The sequence below is a fragment of the Henckelia pumila genome, chromosome 1, assembly GCF_033568475.1.
Source record: "Henckelia pumila isolate YLH828 chromosome 1, ASM3356847v2, whole genome shotgun sequence".
Lineage (NCBI taxonomy): Eukaryota > Viridiplantae > Streptophyta > Magnoliopsida > Lamiales > Gesneriaceae > Henckelia > Henckelia pumila.
The window spans coordinates 9,310,286-9,331,916 of NC_133120.1; the positions used below are offsets into that span (position 1 = coordinate 9,310,286).

Consider the following 21,631-nt stretch of genomic DNA (forward strand, 5'->3'; position numbering starts at 1 on the left):
CATAAATTGCATGATGAGACAAATTTTCAAAATAAAATCCCTCATTTTAATTATGATTTAAAATTGATATCAAGATAAACAAAAGGGAATTTTAAATATTGTTTAAATATTCCTACCTTCCATCAACGATCAATGTATGTGATGCTACCCGCGGATACGGTCCGGCTCATATTATTGGGGGGGCCCGTTCATCGGAAAGCTGTACATTGGATCGACACATGTTGTAAGTTGGGTGGAACTCCCATGGGATTGGCTCATATTATTGGGGATCCACATGGCGACCGTCCATCACAACTTAATATTGATGGGTCATCTTGACATGTCACAATAAACGGCGTCATATTATTGGGCCCTTATTGGACATGAGGTAAAAACATAGAGGTTGCTTTGGAAGCAATTGGGCTCTACCTTTTGAAAATTATAATTGGCTGATATTATTCGGGACTATAGTTTGTCAATTGGACTCCATGTTCCCACTAAAGAAAATGTTTCTCGTTTTCACTAGAGGGTAGTGAAATCGTCAAAATAGTGGGAGTGTAATTCATAAAATGAAATTCGCCATATTTTATGTCTTAGTAAATTAATTGAACAAATCATTGATTATTGTCTGTTTCCTTTTCAGTATTTCATTACTATGAATTCGTGTAATCCACTACTCTCAATTCTCGATCAAAACAAGTTGACTGGCGCTAACTATACGGAATGGTTCCGTAAGTTAAAAATCATTCTAAATTCGGAGAAGGCTTTCTACGTGTTAGAGAAGCGTCCTCCGAAGGAAGACCCGACTAACACTAGTCCGGAAGAGTTGAAAAAGCTTGACGATTGGTGGGACCATGATGTCAAGGAAAAGAGTTATATGCTAGCATTAATGTCTGATGAACTCCAGAGGCGATTTGAGGATGCGGTGAATGCTGCTGACATTCACAGCGCAATCAAGGAACTTTTTGGAGCTCAGTCAAGGGCCGAGAAATTTGCGACTGTCAAAGAGCTCATGACTTGCCGCATGCGAGATGGGACTTCGGTCCGTGAGCATGGGGTACACATGATTGGGCTCATTGAAAAGTTGATAAAACTCGAACTGACATTAGAGCATGAACTCAATGTGGACTTGTTGCTTCTTTCACTTCCTTCGTCGTTTGATGGATTTGTGATGAACTTCAATATGAACAAGATAGAGGCCACCCTTGAAGAGATGGTCAATATGCTTGTGACTTATGAAGCCACACTAAAGAAGGATAAACCGGTACTCTTGGTTGGCTCCTCTTATAACTCTAAGAAAGGACCAAGTGGAAAGGGTAAGAAACGTTCTGCCCCGCCCAAGAAGATTGTACCAAACAAGAAGGGAAAGGCCAAGGCTTCAATTGAGATAAAAGATGAAAACGTTTTCCATTACTGCAAGAAACCCGGTCATTGGAAACGTAACTGCAAGGAATATCTCGAACAGTTGCGAACTGCAAAGGGTATGTTTTACATTGAAATATATGTTTCGCTTAATACTTCTTCTTGGGTATTGGATACCGGATGTGGATCTCATATTTACATGTAGCGGGTTCAAAAATTGTGTGTGATTCAGTCTTAATTTTCGAACACTGCATATTATTTTCTAAGGGTTTTTCGAAAATCCTTGCTCCTTTTGAGAAAATTCGGATTGTGATTTTTGTGAAAAATTACAATTCTGAATTAACAGATCATATCTATTTATTCTCTACGCAAAACTTCTGATTGATTTCTAGTGCAGTCAATCAGAGGGTTTCTGTTTTTTGTTCGTGGACCTTATTCCGGTGATTGATCGTGACGCCATCAGTTCCCGGGATTTACAAGAAGAGCAGATTAAATTCTGTTGGAGTTCATAATCTCGTTTCGAGATTTAAGGTAAAACATTAATTGTGATTATTTGTTTTACTTGTATGAATTTAATCGTAAAAGTTTTGATACCCAGATATGGAATCGTTCCATATTAATAAAAATAAATTTTTAAACTTCCGCTGCACCGGGTATCAATTCTAATTGATCTGAACACCGTTTTCCAACACGCGGGCGCGATGAATGTCCTCTCGAAGAAGACTGAGAATGATGTCGCTGCGATGGCTGCGACTGCTGCTGCTGCGAAGGCTGCTGCTGATACTGCTGTGGCTGATAGATAGTGGTCTGAGAACCACCAACACTCCCCGAACCACTCACTGTAACGGCCAAAGTGGGACAATCTCGTTTCATGTGACCCTCCTGGCCGCACTGAAAACAAACACCAGTGATATGTGGACACGGTTCTGGGTGATGCTTCCGTTTGCACTGACGACAACGCCGTGAATCACCAAAACGATGAACACCGCCAGATCCGGAAGAAGAAGAATAAGTACCACCCTGTCTCTTAAAAGACTGGGCCCTTGGACCCAAAGAGCTAGATGGTCTGGATGCAGAAGATCCGAAAGTCCTGTTCCTCTGCAGACTTTCCTCTGCCTGGTGACAATTGTTCACCAAATTCTCGAAGTTCCTCTCTCTGCCCACGACAACCAACTGATGAATGTCAGGGTTAAGGCCCTGAAGAAATAGATCGTGCATTGTCTCTGAGCTACTCGCAATATGGGGACTGAAAGAAAGAAGCTCAAAGAATTTTTGCTGGTACTCATCAATGGTCATAGTACCCTGTCGCAAACTCAGCAACTCGCTCGCCTTCGTCTGACGCAAAGCTGGAGGAAAGTAATGCTTATCGAAGGAAGACTTAAACTCAGCCCAAGTAGCGGTATCCCTGGCGGCAATAAACGGAGTAGAAGTAGCTCTCCACCACCTCTTCGCATTTCTCTCTAGAACAAAAGCTAAAGTCTCCATCTTCTGGGCTTCAGTACACTGATACTCCCGAAAACAACTCTCCATACGCTACAACCAGTCCTCAGCAACTGCAGGAGCCTCGCCACCCACCAATGGCTTAGGAGCCATCTGAAGAAAACGGTTCATACTAAAACGCCTATGATCCTCATGATGATGTCTACGGTGATGTTTCCTTGGTGGATCACCCCAACGACCACCGCTAGCCTGACTCTCGTAATCATCATCTGCCATCTGTCAATAACAACAGACAACTCTTAAAATCCGCTTTACAAATTCCCAGTTGCAATGCGCTCTGATACCAATGAATTTAGCGACCCTACCCGGATCCACTACCTAATCAGAGTGATTAGAGCAAGCAATAATAATTAAAGCGTTAAATAGCGGATAATTCCAAAGTACAACAAATCCAATCGGCAGAATACAACCGACGATAGAAACAGTGTATAATTCTTTATACAACCAAATCTGCACGGTAGCAACCTCAACCCTGCTGGGGACCACCAGGACCGTCCAGCCTCAGACCTGACCCGCCATAAGGTGTCCCAAAACACGAAACATAAAGGGCGTGAGCGACTACGCTCAATACGGAAGCAATGATATAAATACAAATATGAGCATGCACATGACTTTAAAAATCAGGGTTAAATCACTTTACTCATGGCGCCTGGAATACACAGTACCGGGCAAGAGAGCGACTCCGCGTGGTACTCGTATATTCCCAAGACACGAATCATCAGGAAGAATCACCTCGACTGATAGAAACTGTCATGACTCACATCATACCCGATGTAGTCTCCGTAAAAACATATGCATGTGCTAAAAACAGTAAAACATAGCCAATACAGCACATACATCATGCATCACACATATATGTATAAATATCATGCCGGCTATCTCGGTCAGTACTTACGTACCTCTAACACTGCAGGTCAACTCCTAGCACACCCGTCTAGGTCCAAAGACTACAAGTCTGCTCTATTGCGTCTACACATGCAAAAGTCCATGCATTACTATAAACGCTCTAAAAGCCTTAACTAAGCTATTTCATACTCTTAAATATTTTTAGGAAGCCAAATTATACCTTCGTCCATCGTCAGCCCGCTGGTGTAGAATCGTCTCAAAACCTAGGCACACCTCCGCTACGACGCCGAGATCGCTAGGCAACTTTTGGATTCCCAATAGGATGCCTAGAACTCCGTATATCTAAGTAAGAAGGTTCGAAAACCAGAGGAAAGGAGGGGAAATCGGTGCACAGAATGAGGGCTTGGACCCCTTATTTATAGACGGCGATCGGAACGTCCGATCCCTCATCGGAACGTCCGATCGCAAACGGAGCGTCCGATCGTGACATCGGAACGTCCGATGTCACCTCACGTGCGTAAGCAGTGACGTCATCTTGCTGACGTCGGTGATGACGCCATCTCTAGCCAGAACGGAACCTCCGATCCTCCAACGGAACGTCCGATCCCGATCGGAGCTTCCGATCCGTACTTCGGAGCTTCCGATCCACTTCGGATAATTTTAGGCAAAATTTAGTAATTAATTTCCTTAATTACCTTGATTAATTGCGGGTCACTACACTTATTTACCGCTTTATTTATTTTTCGTCATTTACTTTATTTATTACTGCATTTATTTTTTATTGCCCCTAATTTTTCTGCTTGAGTTTTTGCAAAATCATTTTAAATTGCTAAAGAGACCAATAAAACCTAATTTCCCCCACCCCCATTAGGTTATAACAGTACTTTCAAATCTTCCGGACCAAAAGAGATGGCCAGGCCTGTCGACACTACTTGATCATCGATTTCCAGGGTTGTAAATTTTTAACTGCTGGTCTTCCTTGCTCTGTTGGAATCTCCATTTGTTTGTCCCCCGAAAATCATGTTAATAATTCCTCTCATAGGTGGGGGCGGTCCTTGAGTGTTTTCGGACTGGTTTTGGTTCGGGCATTTGAATTTTCTCTGTTGGTGGTCGGGCTCCCCCCTTTGCTCAGCATGATAAGGACCATCCCGGTGTCTCTTGGTCTGCCTATATCCTCCCCATTGTCAAACCGATATGTTTTTCATCCCCGGTTCTTGCTGAATTATCCTCTCTATCTCTTGCTCCAACTGTCGACACTCATTGGTAATGTGCCCATATTCCTTGTGAAAGTCGCAATACCTATCCGATTTTGGCTTTCGGGGTCCGTGCTCAGTCCACGGAGGCCTCTATATGAGTTGCTTATGATCACAAATCTTGAGGGCACGGGACTTGCTCATCCTTAGAGGGGTGAAAGAGGCGAACTGCCCCAGCAGTTCGGATCGGGGTGGTGGTCCGCATCTCTGGGACATAACGGGAGGCCCGATATTTTTTGGGCTTTTGGGCCTGTCCTTCCTCTTGTTTGATCGAGATTCTTGTATCTCTTCTAATTTCACGTATTTTTTAGCACGAGCCAGTAATTCTTCATACGTGACAGGCGGATTTTTGATCAATGATTTGAGAAAATCTTCCGTAGTAATCCCTTGGATGAAGGCACTGATAAGCAAATCAGTCGTAGCTGTTGGCACCTCCAGGGCCAAATCACTAAATCATCGAATATACGCTTGCAAGTCTTCTAGATCTCATTTTTTGATAGAAAAAAACTGAAGGTAGTTGTGGGATGCTTTTTACTACTGACAAAGTGATGTAGGAAATCTTTGCTGAAGTCTTTGAACTCATTAATGTCTCCTGGGCATAGTAGGTTGAACCACTGTTGTCTTGGCCCTATCAACGTAGTGAGAAAGACCCGACACTTGATTGGGTCGGAATATTTATGCAACATGGCGGCGTTCTCAAAATGGGACAGGTGCTTCCGGGTCCCCTTTTCCATCGTATTCCCCTTTATGCGGAAACTTGAAATTTTTGGGGAGTTTTGCCTCCAATATCTTCGGGGAGAAGGGAACGTCGCGAACCGGCGTGGCTAGATACCCAGACTGATTTTTCCTCAAAAGCTCCATCTCCTCTTTATGTTCCTAATCTCTTCTAGTTGCGCATCTTGATTGGGAGGAGGCTGATTGGCCCACTCTTTGTCTGCTAGTGCTCGTTCCACAGAGACGGAAACCGGCTGATTGAGTACCGCCGGATCGACAGGTGGATTTCCTCCATTCTCATTAGCCATCTCAACTCTTTCTTCTTCAAATTCCCACAGACGGCGCCAATTGATGTTACCAAAATTTTACCTCGGGTACGGTCTAGTAGAGCGAATATTCAAAACTTCAACAAATCAGGTCGGGTCAGGTATGACGTGACTCTGCACAAACAGAAGCTAGGTTAGGGAGCACCGAAATTGTTTTCGGCATGACCCCTCCGGTGCCTAAGTCAATGCTCAAAAGATGAAGAGAGCAATAAAACAAGAATAAAAGTGAGTGAGTATGTGAACAAAAGTGAATGTGTCAAACCATAAAAAATACCTAGTATTTATAGAGGTTGGAGGGGTGAGTTACCTTGTTACATTAGAATTCTTGTTAGGGCAAAATTTTACCCAAGGTAGGAGACTAGAATAGATAGGACTCAGTCACAATGATGGAATTTGATTATTTTTGGATTATCCTTCTTGGTTATGGATTATCGGGTTTGGGTCGGACCAAACCCAAATTTTTTGGGGGCATCAAAATGTAATAACTATTTACATAAATATATTTTTTGGGTATCAAAACTCAAGGAATTAAAAAAGTAAGTGTTATATGAGTTAAAGATATTGTTGTCATTTTACTAAAATTAAGCTTGAAATCAATTTTTCTCCAGATACTCAAATGTTAACATGTATTTATTTCGTCCCGATTATATAGTCCTGATTTTTTCACAAAAATTAAAAAAAATAATTGAAAAAGTAAATTATATACAAACTATTTTATCCATATTTAATATATCACTTTAAAATAAGAAAAAGTTCTCACATACACTCTCTTAATCTTTTTCGGAATTGGATACGTTCAAATTAGAACACTTTTTAAGCCGACTCTCTTTGCAATTGACAAGAAATCACAAAAATAAATTCGACTATAATTAAATTTATGATGAAAATATAATGGAAATAATTATATATACACTTAATTCTAAAAAGACATCCAAATGATAATTAACATATTTTGTTTTTTTTTAATTAAAAAAACAAATCTCATGCATACAATATATTTTAAAATCTGGAACAGAACCAAGCCTTCTGCTTCTCCATCCTCGGCCATTCATATTTGTTCCTTTCTCTCTCTAAACCCCATTTTTCCCTTTATGCTATAACTATTAGTTGTACAACTTCTATGATCAACAGATCCATCAAGAAATTCATGAATTTCTTCCTCTTCAGATCTCGATCGACTTATTTATTTCATGGAGATTCATGGAGTTTTCGATCTCTTTAAGTATATCAGGTTTGGAAATTTCTGTTCATCTTACCAAAATTTATTTATTTTTACTCATATCCATGTTGATTACATTTTCAACTAGTGTATAAATAGATAAATAGGTAGAGAATGGAAAAAGAATATGTTTACCTGTTATAATTTCTCTCTCGGTCGAAAGGAGCTGTGCACTCTTAATTTTTGGGGAATTTCGGTATCTTTAATTAATGCCGTCAATTTCGATATATTACATGTCCCTCGTTTATGGGCTAGCTACATCGTAAACTAGTTAATTCAATAGATAAATAAATCTTTGATTTTATTATATAGTGAACAAGTTATGTGGTCTTGTTATGTCACATTTAAAATAGTGTTTTCAAAAGTTAATACGGTCTATTTCGAAATATCACATGTCCCTTGTTTATTGAGTTCATCAAGATAGACTATTGGACACTCAAGATAAATTAATCTTTGATTTTATTACGCATTGAGCAACTTATGTGCACATTTTAGAGATTTTTATTAAAAATTAATATCGTCCATTTCGAAATACCACCTGTCCTTCACAAGTATATATTGGCTAGAAACCTCCATCCTAGCTCGATATATTACACTTAAACATGGATTGAGAGATCCTCATACCGGTTTTCATTTGTCATTTTTGTAATGGATGAAACTTTATCCCAAAATAAAGAAGAAAAAAGATAATGAAATTAGCTTACAATTGTTTCATAGGTTGGAAATTCCACTTGTCTAAACACATAATCAGTTCCCACTTGTCTAAATATTTTTAACAAATCCCACTTGTGTGGGAATCCAACAAAAGTCTGAATATTGGCCACTAAAATTCTATTAAATATTATGATTCGTGATCTCAGTTAGACACCTGTCCCTCCGTATCTCCATTCATGGCCATTTTCTAACAAGAAAAAAGCATTTTCAAAAGGAGGGAAAATAAAAGATTTTGGAATATGGAAATGTTATTTATCAAACAATAAGTTTTTAAAAATATCCCATCTTCACCATGTATAGATCCTGCAGAAAGATGAACATATTATTTAAATTTTGGAAATTCTACATATGCCCTCACATTCACACATGGAGAACGAGAGTAATTTTTTATTTCAAAATGTGCCCATAATCTTATTTTTCAGCTCATTTTTACCATCATCCACACAATTGTTATTTTAAACTCAATTTCTTGACCTTACGTACGATACTATAAGGTTTAAAAGATTTGATCAATGGTGATAACCGTACCATACTATGCCGAAAATCATATATTATATATTATTCTGGAAAGTACAGCATAAGAAAATATATTTTGATATCGTATCGAATCTTTCAGTATTTGGAGTCTCGGTATATCGAAATTTTCAATACATTAACTAACATATTGATTATATCAAAATTTTGTTGTATACCGAAATGTCGGTAGGAGAACAATATACCATTTCATACTGAAAAAAAACTTTCTATATTTTTTTATTAATAATTTTATTATTTAAAAATAAGATATATTTTAAATTTATATATATTGTTTCGATATATCGGTATGTATCGAAACTTCTAAATTTTATATTGTTATCGTACTGAGAAGTTCGGTATCCTTATCGTACAATATCAAAATATTCGGTATATTGAAACCACTGTTTTTATAACCGGATCGGTGATCGAACCGATTTGCCTTAATAAAAATAGTCCAACCAGTCAGTCCGTTTTAATCAGACGGTCAAGCGAAAAATCGTTTATATATATAGTATAATATAATTAATAATATATTTAAAAATTTTAAAAACCTAAAAGATGTTTTACGCCCCGAAACTCGGCGTTATTTAATATTTTCACATTAAACAACAAACATCGATTTCCATAAACTCAAATACCAGTCTATTCGTTCATGAAAACTGAAATGCAATGTCATTCATAAACTGAATTTATAATGTCTTTATAATGCATAAACGAATAACATAATTCGATCCATAACTGATCAATAACAGAGTCTTAACGAAGCAGACAGAAAATGAATCTAATGAGTCTTCTTCTCCTTCACCAACTCCATAACTGAATTTGATCATCTTCATCTAGTTCTTTCTCGTTATTATCTGAGATGGTTTTGGGTGAGTGAATGATTTGAGTCACTCAGTAAATGGGAAAAATCATCTCAACTTTTAAAATCATTTTAACAGTAATCTCATAGACAGAAATATATCCAAACAGAATAAAACAGAACAAAAATTCGGTATTCATCAATAATGACATAAATCGATTTTATGCACTAAACTGTATTATGAATTTGTGGCTAACTGATATCAGTCCCTTATATGTTAACCTCTAAAGGATGAGGCCAGTAATCCGTAATCAGAGTTCAGTAGTGTTCAGAATATATATTCTCACTACTAATTTACAAGATTCAGTGCCTCAGAAATCAATAGTTCAATTTTCGTAAAATTGGGATTTTGAATACAATAACAAGTTGGAATCAGTTTTAAAACATATAAACAGAACTTCGGTACTTTTAAACGACCACTTACTGGTTATTGCTAAAATATTTCGGTTGCCTTGGAGTTTTTTTCTTCACTTAACCAACTGAACGCTCAACTGGACTCCCTCAACTGAATGCTCTAATTCGAGTTGTACAGTGTTTTTGGTCAAGCTTTTGTGTAACATTTTCTCCTAATATGACTGCTATTTATAAGCAGAATTCTAACTGTTAAGTTTCATATTATTCCCTTAATTGTCATAATTGTCATTAATCCGAGTTAATGTGTTAGTTACAAATATGGAGTAACTGCTTTCTGGGATTTCATTCTAGCTACTCATCAGTTTCGTGGAGCTGGAATGGTCTAGGTCAACTGCCAACTGGTTGTTGTGAAAAATACTAGCAAGCGTACGAGTGTCAAGTTTTAATATAGTAATAAAGAGAGTGTCGATCCCACGAGGAGTAAAATGAAATATTCAATACTTGTAATTAAAATAGTCTTAATTTTATTTAAAAAAATAAACTTTAAAGAGTTGCTGACAAATTAAATTAATAATGAAGTTTGTAAAGCGCGCACACACACAATACTTAAGATATTATCAAGCAAAGAGAAATAGTCTAGAGGTTTTGATCTCACCTGGTCTTGACAATATTCATTCCTAATTAATCTATTTTCATGAGTTCATTTCAATTAATAGACAAGAACACATAGATTATACTATTTCCCTCTCCCGAGTATCAAATAGAGTGTATCAATTACATGTCGATTCCAATATCCCTATTAAAAATCTACTTGTAATTATATTTTTAAAACAATGTTCTTTCTAGGCTTTATTAAAGTTATAAGCTCTTCCGAGTCATATAAACAATTAATAGTGTGAATTCTGTCGATCTTATTCTAAATCCCCTCTCCCGAGTGCCGGATTCTAAATAAATATGACAAATCAATTTATGGCCAGTAAATTGAAAAAACTTTTAAAACTAGAATCACAACTAATTTAGAAGAACTCAATTCAATAAAATAAAAAATTCATAAACATATCTTGACTAGGTTCCATCAACCTCTAGACTCTAAAAATTTAGTTAATAATAAAAAATAGTTGAAAGCAATTCATATTCATGATACTAGATATCAAATCAATAATATAAATTCAAGAGAAAGAAAACAAATCCAAATATTCTATCTTCCGTGTCCGGAACGATCTATCTTCGTCTTTGTTCTTTGATGTTCTTCCAACTTGTGCATAATTTTCTCTTCTAAAGTCTCCAAAATCTTCTCTCGATCGATCCTTGATGTGTTTCTCTCTATGCGGCGGCTTCTCCTTTAATTGTGTGCAAAATAATCCCTTTTATGCGTGCTTCAAATCCAATAAATAAAAGCCCACGAAAGTCCAAAGGTTTCCTTCCCGAAAAACCCTAAAAACTGACTTTCGCGATGGCGTGCCCGCGCCTGAAGAGAGGGGCGCCCGCGCATGTCTCTCTGTCTCCTGGATGCTCAAAATTTCTCATCAGGCGCGCCCGCGCATGCCTCTCGGGTAGGGATGGCAATGGAGCGGGTCGGGGACGGGGATGCCTTCCTCATACCCGAATTCAAATTCGATCCCCATACCCGCCTCGATCCCCATTAATTTTTATCGGGGATTCCTCGTACCCATCCCCGCGGGGATCAAATCCCCATACCCATACCCATACCCGGAAATATATATATATATATATATATATATGAATTGGTAAATTTTATTATATAATAATATAAAAATTATTATTCAATTTTATAATAAAATACCTAAAATATTTTGGGTCAAATTTTTTATTATAATATTAACTTTTAAAATTAATAAAAATATTTTAAATACAAAATATTTCTATAAATCAAAATTATTATTTAAAAAAATACTATGTATCAAAAAATTATTAAGATTATATATTGTTTCTAAATTTATCAAAATAAATAATATATATATATATATATATATATATATATATATATTTAGACTAATATAAATACTTTATATGTGTACGTAACATGAATTAGATTCAAATAATATGTTTATGCTATAAAAAACTACGTTATCATAAACGGATGTATTATATATAATTTATAAAAATATATATAAACGAAATAATAATACTTTTAATTTTATTTTTTAAATAATATTTTAGATTTAATAAAATTGATAATTAAAATATTTGTATATTAATATTATTATTATTATTATTATTATTATTATTATTATTATTATTATTATTATTATTATTATTATTATTATTATTATTATTATTATTATTATTATTATTATTATTATTATTATTATTATTATTATTATTGAGGCGGGTTCGGGGATGGGGATAGCATCCCCATACCCGCTCCAATATATTTCGGGATTTTTAAAAATCCCCGAACCCGCACCTATACCCGAAAGTTCTCCCCCAAACCCACCCCGTTTCGGGTTTTCCCCGTGGGTACCCAAACCCGCGGGAAAAATTTCCATCCCTACTCTCGGGTATGAAAATCTCGCGCGACAAGTTTAAAAAAACTACATCTCACAATCTAACCGTTGGATTGAGCTGAAATTTTGACATTAGCTTTAAAACATCCTAAAACTTATTATGAACGGTGAAGATTGGATTTTGATACCTCAATAATTCCCAGTAATTTTCTGAAATTGATACTCCATAATGCATCCTTCCGCTTCTTTTTTCTACTTTTGCGTCAATCCTTTCAACTCACAAAAACAAGTACATGCATAAAATCCAGTCGATACATCACAAAAGTCAATTCAAATCATATATAAATTAAATGCATAAATTGCACTTATCACTGGTCAGTTCAGTCTACCTCCTTTCAGTCTACCTCAGTTCAATTTACCTCAATTCAGTCTACTTTATTTCAGTTTACCTTAGTTCAGCCAACTGAAATTTCGGGTTCTCACAAGATGTATATAATAGACGAAAATATATATTTATCATAGTTTGAAAACTAAATAACCATATAAATATATTCAAAATATTAATTATAGTTATATATTTTTTAAAAATAAATTAGTTAATTAAAAAAACTCTAATATTACTAAAATAATTATTTTAATGAAGTACAATTTCCAAATAATCATGTATATATATAACAAAATATTAAATTAAGGTTTAAAATTTAAGAAACTAATGGAATATGACTAAAATTTGTGTTTACACTAGTAGAATTTCCTTCATTTACTTCGGTTATTAACTGAAGTCGTAGATAGATAATTACCAAAATAGTGTCACATGAAGTAATAGGGTACTTTTTTACTTACCGAAGTCTTTGGTCGGTTCATGGAGCCAAAACCGGTTCAAGATTGGGCCGGTGCCGAAGTAGCTTTTACTCCGAAAATTTCATTAATTAACGAAGTAAAAGAAAGTTGTTTACTTTGTTAATTTCATAAATTACCGAAGTAAAAGAGATGATTTTAATTCGTCGATTAATGAAATTTCCGAAGTAAAATAAATGCTTATACTTTGACAATGCCACTAATTGACGAAGTAGAAGAAAGCCTTTTACTTCGGCAATTTCACTAATCGACGAAGCAAAAGAATGTCTTGTACTTCGGAAATTTCACTAATTGATGAAGTAAAATGCATTTGTTTGCTTCGTCGATTAGTGAAATTGCCGAAGTAATAGTAGATATATGACTATAGCATTTACATGTACTGATGAAGTAAATGCTTCGAACGACTTCATAGTTATGGATTTTTGGTGAAATAAATTATTTATTTAACTTCACCATTTAATTTTAGTGATTTAAATTTAGATACAATAATGCCACAATATAAATATATTTTTGAAAATTAAAATAGATTAATAAATTATCCATCTCGAAACTACAAACATCCATACATCGAAAAGTATATCCACCAAAATAACCCAAAAATATGCATGTATCCACAAGTATTTCCCCAAAACTATAAGTGTATCCAATGAGACAAAACAAAGTATTATCCCAACGTACATGACACATTTAGGCACCTATATAGGAGGTAGATGATTCACACTCCATTCACTTCTAACTTCATGAAATTGATCTTGGTTGTAATGTTCTTTATGGATCCTGCAAACTAAAATGTAAAAAAAATAGCTCAACATCAATAGGAATGTCATCATCTTCAGGAAACAAGTAAACGTATATTGTTTTCTTGGTGAAGTCACTTGAAAGTAAAAACATCTATGAGATTGCAATCTTGATGCATAAGATGATACATGCTTATAGTGTGGGCTTGCACTATCTTAATTTAGAAAATAGGACACAATTAACTTAAATTAAAAAGGTTGCATCTTTCATGCATGATAGTCCAGATGTGAAAAAAATGAGATTGTACTGTCTCCAAACATGATGCAGTGGGAGTGTCACCTGAATAAGCACATATTCAACTTAGTTCCCAAGCATGTGTATTGATTCAATAATGTAAAATAAATGAGAAAATCAGAGATATAGACACATGCATACCAGTTCTGTGCACTGTTTCAAAAACATTTCATGATCGTTTATTAATTTATGCATGTTATGCGTACGAATTTTTCCAATAATTGTTGCAGCAAAAGTTGACCATAAATCAAGGAAACCTCACAAAGTAAAAGTAAAAGTAAATAAACTTCTGATCAAACTTCCTATTAAAATTTGTTTTAAAAAAACCTAATATATCCCTATAATATATATGTTAACTTACGTGTGCTATTATGTTAAAAATTTGCGATAATTAGCTGCACTGTCTTGTCGTTGGTATTACAACAACAAGTACGACACTGCCTGATTTCACATAACAAACCACGTACAACATTACTTTCACGTGGCATCAGAGCCATCACTTGACTTTACTAAGTGAGTTCCTGGTTTTTGTTACAGGTTTGTTATGGATACTCCGTACACTAATGTTGCAATTCGCCCTCCAATCTTGGATGGAATAAATTACGGCCCATGGAAACTGAAGATGAGCATATATATACAATCAATTGATTCCATGACATGACAACGTGTGCTAGATGATTGGTCACCACCAATGAGAGATGATGATATTCCTGGACCCAAACCAATAGCACATGGACAGCCGACGAGATCACCTCGTCTAATTATAATGCAAAAGCCATTAATGCTATTTTTACTTCTGTGGATATGAATATGTTTAATCTAATTGGTACTTGTACTTGTGCAAGGGATGCTTGGGAGAAACTTCAAACTCGCTGTGAAGGCTCGAAAAGTTTTAAGAAGACAAGGATGCGTCTCCTAACTTCAAAATTGGAGAAATTAAGAATGGAGGAAAGTGAGACCATCATGGAATACAATACCAGATTGAAGAGCCTTGCTAATGAAGCATCTGTTCTCGGTGATCCTATCTCAAATGAACGATTAGTGAGTAAAGTATTGCGTTCTCTCCCAAAAAGGTTTCACACCAAAGTTTGTGCTATAGATGAAACCAAGGATAGATCTATAATGGGTTTGAATGAATTAATCAGCTCTCTACGCACATATGAGATGGAGATGGAAGTAGAACATGATCACAAAGGTAAGTCTATTGCTTTTCAAGTATCTAATGATACTTACAATGATTTTTCTGAACTGAAGAAGGAAGTGAGCAGATATGATCTCGAAGATGGTTCAATTGCCTTGATCTAAAAAAAATTTACTGATTACCTCAAGGTGATGAAAGAAAAGAAGAAAATTGAGAAAAGTGCACAACCATCGAAATTTCCTAGTTTACCTACTTCGGAGAAGCCTCAGAAACCAACTACTACTCAAGGACCTCGTAAAAGGTATGAAGATAAAAATCAGTCCTCAAGTAAGAGTTTTGATAATGTTCAATGTAGGGAATGTAAGGGATATGAGCATTATGCGTATGAATGTGCCAATCGACTTTGAAAAGGTATGAATGTTTCCCTGAGTGATGAAGATTCTGAGGAAGAACAGGAAAAGACTAAACAGGTAGATCTTATTTCTTTTACTGCTTTGATGGAAGGTAAGAAAAATTTTCATATCAATCCACTCGATGTTGGCTCCGGTATTGCAACACCTGGGCGCAACACAGTTCAAAAATCTGTTTGTTTTGTTTCCTCTAACCTTGATAATTCTAGTGATCATGAAGAACAGGTAGCTGAAGTATATACTCTGGAAGGCATCCAGAAACTCTATGAGGAGTTGTACACTGATTGGACCAATAGGAACAAGTTAAACAAAACTCTTTCTAAAGAGAATACTGAATTGAAAGCTGCTGTGGCTAGGCTGGAGGTTCTCATGAGCAAGAAAGATCTGGAATTAGGGTTGCTGAATTCGGAACTTGAAAGAGAAAAAATAGCTCTTGATATATTTAATTCAAGTTCGAACAAACTTGATTCTCTTTTGACCATGGGCAAAGATGATAAGTTTGGACTTGGTTTTAAAGATAGTGTGTTTGAAATAGGTGACTCTTCTAAATCACCGGTGTTTGTTAAGGAAGGTAGCAGTAACACTTCTAACCAACCTTCAGTGGCTTCCCAAGGTAAGAAACCTATACCAGAGAAGATTGTTTCTGTCCCAAAGCCAAAACAATGGAAGCATCATGTGTCATTAATGTCTCAAGCCTGGTCACATCAGACCATTTTGTCGTAAGCTTAAGAATGACTATCTTTTGTGGGAATCTAAGCAGGTATTGCCTCCCATGTTTCACAACACCAAGCGCAACACTGGCAAAAGAGGACCTACTGTGAAGAAAATTTGGGTACAAAAGTCTGATGTTAAGTGTTTTGTTATTTATACTTCCTTGAAAGCTAACACAGCAGAAACTGATACTTTGATAGTGGAAGCTCTCGGCACATGACAGGTTTGAAAGATCACCTCACAGACTACATTGAACAAAATTGTGGTAGAGTGACCTATGGAGGTGGTGCAAAAGGAAGAATTGTTGGCAAATGAACACTCAATGTGGAAGCACTACAAGAAAAATGTACAAACACAACACTTAAAAGACAACGCTTTTAGTGAAAAATGTTGTCTTTTTTTAAAAGACAACTCTTTTAGTGAAAAGCGTTGTGGTTATATGTTTTTTATTACTCAAAGACAACGCTTTTTTTAAAAAGCGTTGTCAATCAGCGTTTTTTTTGGGTCAAAGACAACGATTTTAAAAGTGTTGTCTATTAGCGTTTTTTTCCCCATGTAGCACAACACTTTTTAAAAAGTGTTGTAGAAAAAATATTATTTTTATTTAAAATAAAACATAAAATAAATAATAATACCCAAATCCCCAAATCAGACCCCTTCTCCCATTTCTTCTCGATTACTTCTCCCCTCTGATCCCTTTCTTCTTTTTCTCTCATTCAACACCGACGCTCCCCAACACTGCCGATCCGGCAGCTTCTGTAGCTCCATACGTTTAATTTCAGTCTATTCTGCCGATCCGACAGCTTCTGAAAACTCCGTACGTCTTCTTGTCCCTTATTTCTTTTGTAATTTCAGGCTTGCATATATATATATGTACTGATTTCATCTTTAAAATTTAATGTATGGCAGTCTTCTGAGGACGACGGGGAGGTGGCAGGAGGAAGAAGGGCGTGAAGGACAAGATCAAAGACAAACCCATGTCACTGCTGTTCTTACTCGGGCCGTCATCACCTGACTTCAACGGTTAAACCCTAAAAAATCCCACTTCTCCCCCTTCTCCTCCAAACACATTTTTGCTGTTGGATGATTTGAGACGCCGTTTCCCCGCAGGCAGCAGCTGTCTGGAAAGTCAAGGTTCCAGTTTTTTCATGCCTGCTGTTTCGATTATCGAGTTTTTGACGTGTTATATGGATTTTGGGCTTGTTCTACTTCATATTTAGCGAATAATTTTGAAATTAGTTGTAGTTATTGTCATCATGAGATGTATTTGGATGAGTTGAGATATTAATTTGATAAGATTTTATCTTGTAGTAAGTGATAGCATACTAAATAGTTTTGAAGCAAAGGAAAGGGGTGTTCGTTGGGGAGAGCCTGATTAGTTATAATAAACATATAAAAATATGATTGAAATTACTAGGAAATACCATTTATTCTTCTGTGAACCAGCTTCTTTGTGTGAAAGTTTTCTTTAGTGGTTTAGTTAGAAGCTGAAGGCTAAATAGTAGTATCTGTTTTGCGGTTCTGAAATGTTGACTTTCATGGTATGTTATGTGTGGAATTATATTTCTTAAAAAATTGTATCACTTTTTCAACTATCAAGATTAAAATGATGATGTAGGACAGCTTGAGAATGGGTTGATTTTAACAGGAATGGTGGCCCAGAGGCCAACGCTTGTTAGATGTTCACAGCTAGCATCTGTATTATTTTCTCAGTAATACATTTTGTATGTTACTTTTGATTACTCGGCATCAATAGCAAACATTTAGTTTTCGTTGCTCTTGATTGGATTATATCCTTGAATTTAACTAGAGGTTAATTTTCCTTTACCAAATACCAATGAATGTTAAAAATGACAAGCTGCATGCTAATGTTAATGTTAGTTTGTAGATGTCACATAAAATTCATGGAATAAAGGTAATTACCATTATCAGAATCTTAAAACAAAGGCCATATTTGGTAGATAATAGTGCCCAAAAATTTGTTTCTAGTGAAATGGATGTTCTTAGCTTGTATGAATGTGAGGGAAGGGGTCTTAATGTCTCAAAAAGGATGAAGAATGGGAAGGAACTAAGGCTGCATTTGGATGAATGGCTTTCAGGGTAAAACATATAAGATATTTAGTTGAAATTTGCACAACTTATATGGATAGTCTTCTCCAAATCAACTGCCCACATAAAATGATTTAATCCAAATCAACTGCCAATAATTTTATAGTTTAACTGCAGGAATCTTATAGGTTCAATGAAATGATGTAGGTTATGTATAGTCTCTCAGTCACAAAAGGTGTTACTTGAGAGTTTAGTCTGGTGAATAAAAATTGAGACCTGCGTTATGCGTCTTTTTCATTCTGCGTATAACGTGAGCATTCATATGTATTTTACACACCTGGATACCTCAGAAATTTATGACAGCAAGCCTCAGGCCGAGGCTCGTGCAACCGTGATTGTATCAGCCGAGATTTTGCATTTATTATTCTTTTGTTTTAAGTTTTTGCTGAATAAAATCTCCATGAATGGGAAGGAACTACCTAAAAAGCGTTGTCTTTTCCAGAAACGACAACGCCTTTTCCGCGTTGTTTTTGTCACAAAAAAGAGTTGTCGTAGTTCAAAAGATTTTTAAGCGTTGTTTTTTTTAGTAACGACAACGCTTTTTCCACCTACGACAACGTTTAAAAAGCGTTGTCTTTTCTCAAATAAAAAACAAAAAAAAAATATAATTCACAAATTTTCAATATTATCACTCAATATTCAAATTTTTTGAAAATTAAATATAATATACAATATTTCAATATTATAAATCATTCAAATATAACAAAAATCATTCAAATATAACAAATAATCGAATTCTTCATGTTCATCTCGGCCATTTGCGCTATGCTTTCTGCCTCAAACTGGAGTCGGCGATCATACCAACTCTCAGAATGCTAAATCCATTTGGAGGACTGGAAATGGGCTGAACAATAGCAGCAAACAAGAATAACATTTCAAAGTCAATGTTATGAATGTCACAATAAATCAAACATCAAAGAAGAAAAGTAAAATGGAAACAAATACATAATCCGCATACTGAAAATGTGCTCCTCATCATCCAAAAGCTCCAGCCCCGCATCATTTCAAGAAACCTTCTTTTCCAATTAATCACCTCTCAGGCTTGACGAACGTTTTGAGAGATAATTTTGTCTAATAGTTTGAACCTGAAACTGCAAGTCTGAAGTTTCAGACTAGCATTCCACACAGAATACAATAAAACAGTAGTAGAGATAAAAAGTTCAGTAATGAAAAAATAATTATTCATAGCCACAGCCTAAGGCTTAATTTCAACTTCGAAAACTGCATATTTAATCCATATAGAAGAAATAATTATAGCATTCCTTTAAATCCAGATTCAGAAACGTTTACGTACACATACAACGGATTACCATTTGAACCCTCGCGATGAGACTCATTCTTGATTTACCCCAAATATTTTCAACTGACTAGCTCTGTTCTTCATAAAGTTCTGGATCAGTTATCCTAATGAATCAATCCAAATCCACAAATTTTCAAGTGTGTTATATATATTTATATGTAAACATACGTGTTGAGATCACAGGTATTTATAAAGCTAGCTTAACATGTGGAAGAAAATGCTAATATATGAGGCAATTAAGGAAGAAGTAAAATTGGGCAATAGATCCAAATTTTCCTTCGTAATTTGCTTGCTTTAATATAAAGGTAGGATTCATCATAAGCCCCATATTATCTTATGGGCATTCTATAGAAATACACGCATGATAAAATATTGGATGAGAAGATGGTAACAATCACCATAAATCAAAACAAATGCACACACGACTAAAACCCAAGAGCTAGTAGTGATTCACAATGTATGTCCCAAAAAAGTATGTGGAAGTCACCTGTATAAAGTAAATTGCGCAATTACTCGAAATATAGAAAACTCTCAGTTTATCTGTTGGCAAACTTCTAGCCTGACCAAGAACAACAATTGAATTGTTAGTCAATTCTTTATGTAAAATCAAGTTAAAAAATATTTGACACACCAGTCAAGACAAGGAAAGTTATTCCATGTAATTATTGTGTTCACGAGTATTACCTGATGATAAATCTCTGCCCGAAAAAGGACAAGAAGTGTGTATGTGGAGAAGAACAGAAGGCCAGGAAGATCCAACAGTACCAAAGTGAAATCCTGAAAAAAAACATATATAAATACACATTTCATCGATTAAGAATCGATCATGACAAGTGTCCAGTAACTTCAAGGCCTAAAAATGCAAAGTAAATTCACAAATTGTCATAGGTATTAATCTCATGTTCACATGGAGGGGCATGACACATGCTGCCACATGAAAAGAACATTGCAATTGGACTAGCTATCTTGGACCTTTTATCCGGACCAAACAATTCTATAAGGCAGTGACACCGCAACTTGTATGTAAGATGAAGCTCTCCTCTATTTCCTCCGTAATCCCAACAAAAAAATTTGCAGTCCATAGAATTATCAAGCCGCTAAAAAGGTGTCACAAATAATATCATGCTAAAAGCGCTTGTTGTATGAATGAACCCGATGCATCAAGAACAACATCATCAAGGCAGAAAGCAACCAACAATGGACACTAATAGAAAATGTTGGAACTATTGTCTGTATATGGTATACCATTTATAGAATCATAGGAATTCCAACCTCTTGGACTAAAATAATTCAAGGAAAAGAAAGTTTGAAGAAAATGTGGTGGGAATCAGTTAAGAAGTACATTTATAGTAGATATGGAGAATCTTACCTTGGGATGCAACAAAAAAACTAGCTTGTGAAATCCAAATGAAACAGCACGGGGTGCAATTTGTAGCTTGTGATTAATCTAATGAAATATGAACACAAGAAAATCGAGTAATTTGTTTTAATACTACCTCCATTCAAAATAAAATTCATGAAGTGGAAAACCTTCTGAGTGGTCCAACCATACTCAGCACCCTCCGTTCAATTCTTATTAGTTGAATCTGCACAAAGTTCACACACACTCAAGTTGGAATATTCAAAATAACCTAGCAAATTGATTGCAACAGAATACAGTAGTACATAGATAGAAACAGGAATACATACTGAGAAACTAATAGAACACAATAGTTCACAGATAGAAAGGAATCTGAAAATTCAATAAAAATATATTATAAAATATCAATCTTCAACAGTTGCACATGCACAACTCCAAAAGGATCAAATCAATTTTACTCTATGTTTCAACTTTCAATCAGTTTGAGTGATACGACGACAAAAACTACGGTTCGAAATTCATAGTAAAATTTAAACATCCACTCGACCAGTCGATATAATGCTATTGCTATTCAAGATTCATCAATTGCACCTGCTC

At 35.6% G+C, this 21,631-nt stretch overlaps 2 long non-coding RNA genes across 2 annotated transcripts; one reads left to right on the forward strand and one right to left on the reverse strand.

Moving 5' to 3' along the window:
• The first annotated feature begins 7,009 nt into the window (after positions 1 to 7,009).
• On the forward strand, positions 7,010 to 18,033 carry LOC140873435 (uncharacterized). The gene is made up of 3 exons (XR_012148038.1): positions 7,010 to 7,211; positions 14,541 to 17,082; positions 17,175 to 18,033. It is a non-coding gene; the product is annotated as an uncharacterized lncRNA (long non-coding RNA).
• Positions 18,034 to 19,036: 1,003 nt separating this feature from the next.
• On the reverse strand, positions 19,037 to 20,312 carry LOC140876256 (uncharacterized). Its single transcript, XR_012148720.1, has 2 exons — positions 19,320 to 20,312; positions 19,037 to 19,218 (listed from the first exon to the last, which is right to left on the reverse strand). It is a non-coding gene; the product is annotated as an uncharacterized lncRNA (long non-coding RNA).
• Between the last annotated feature and the right edge of the window lie 1,319 nt (positions 20,313 to 21,631).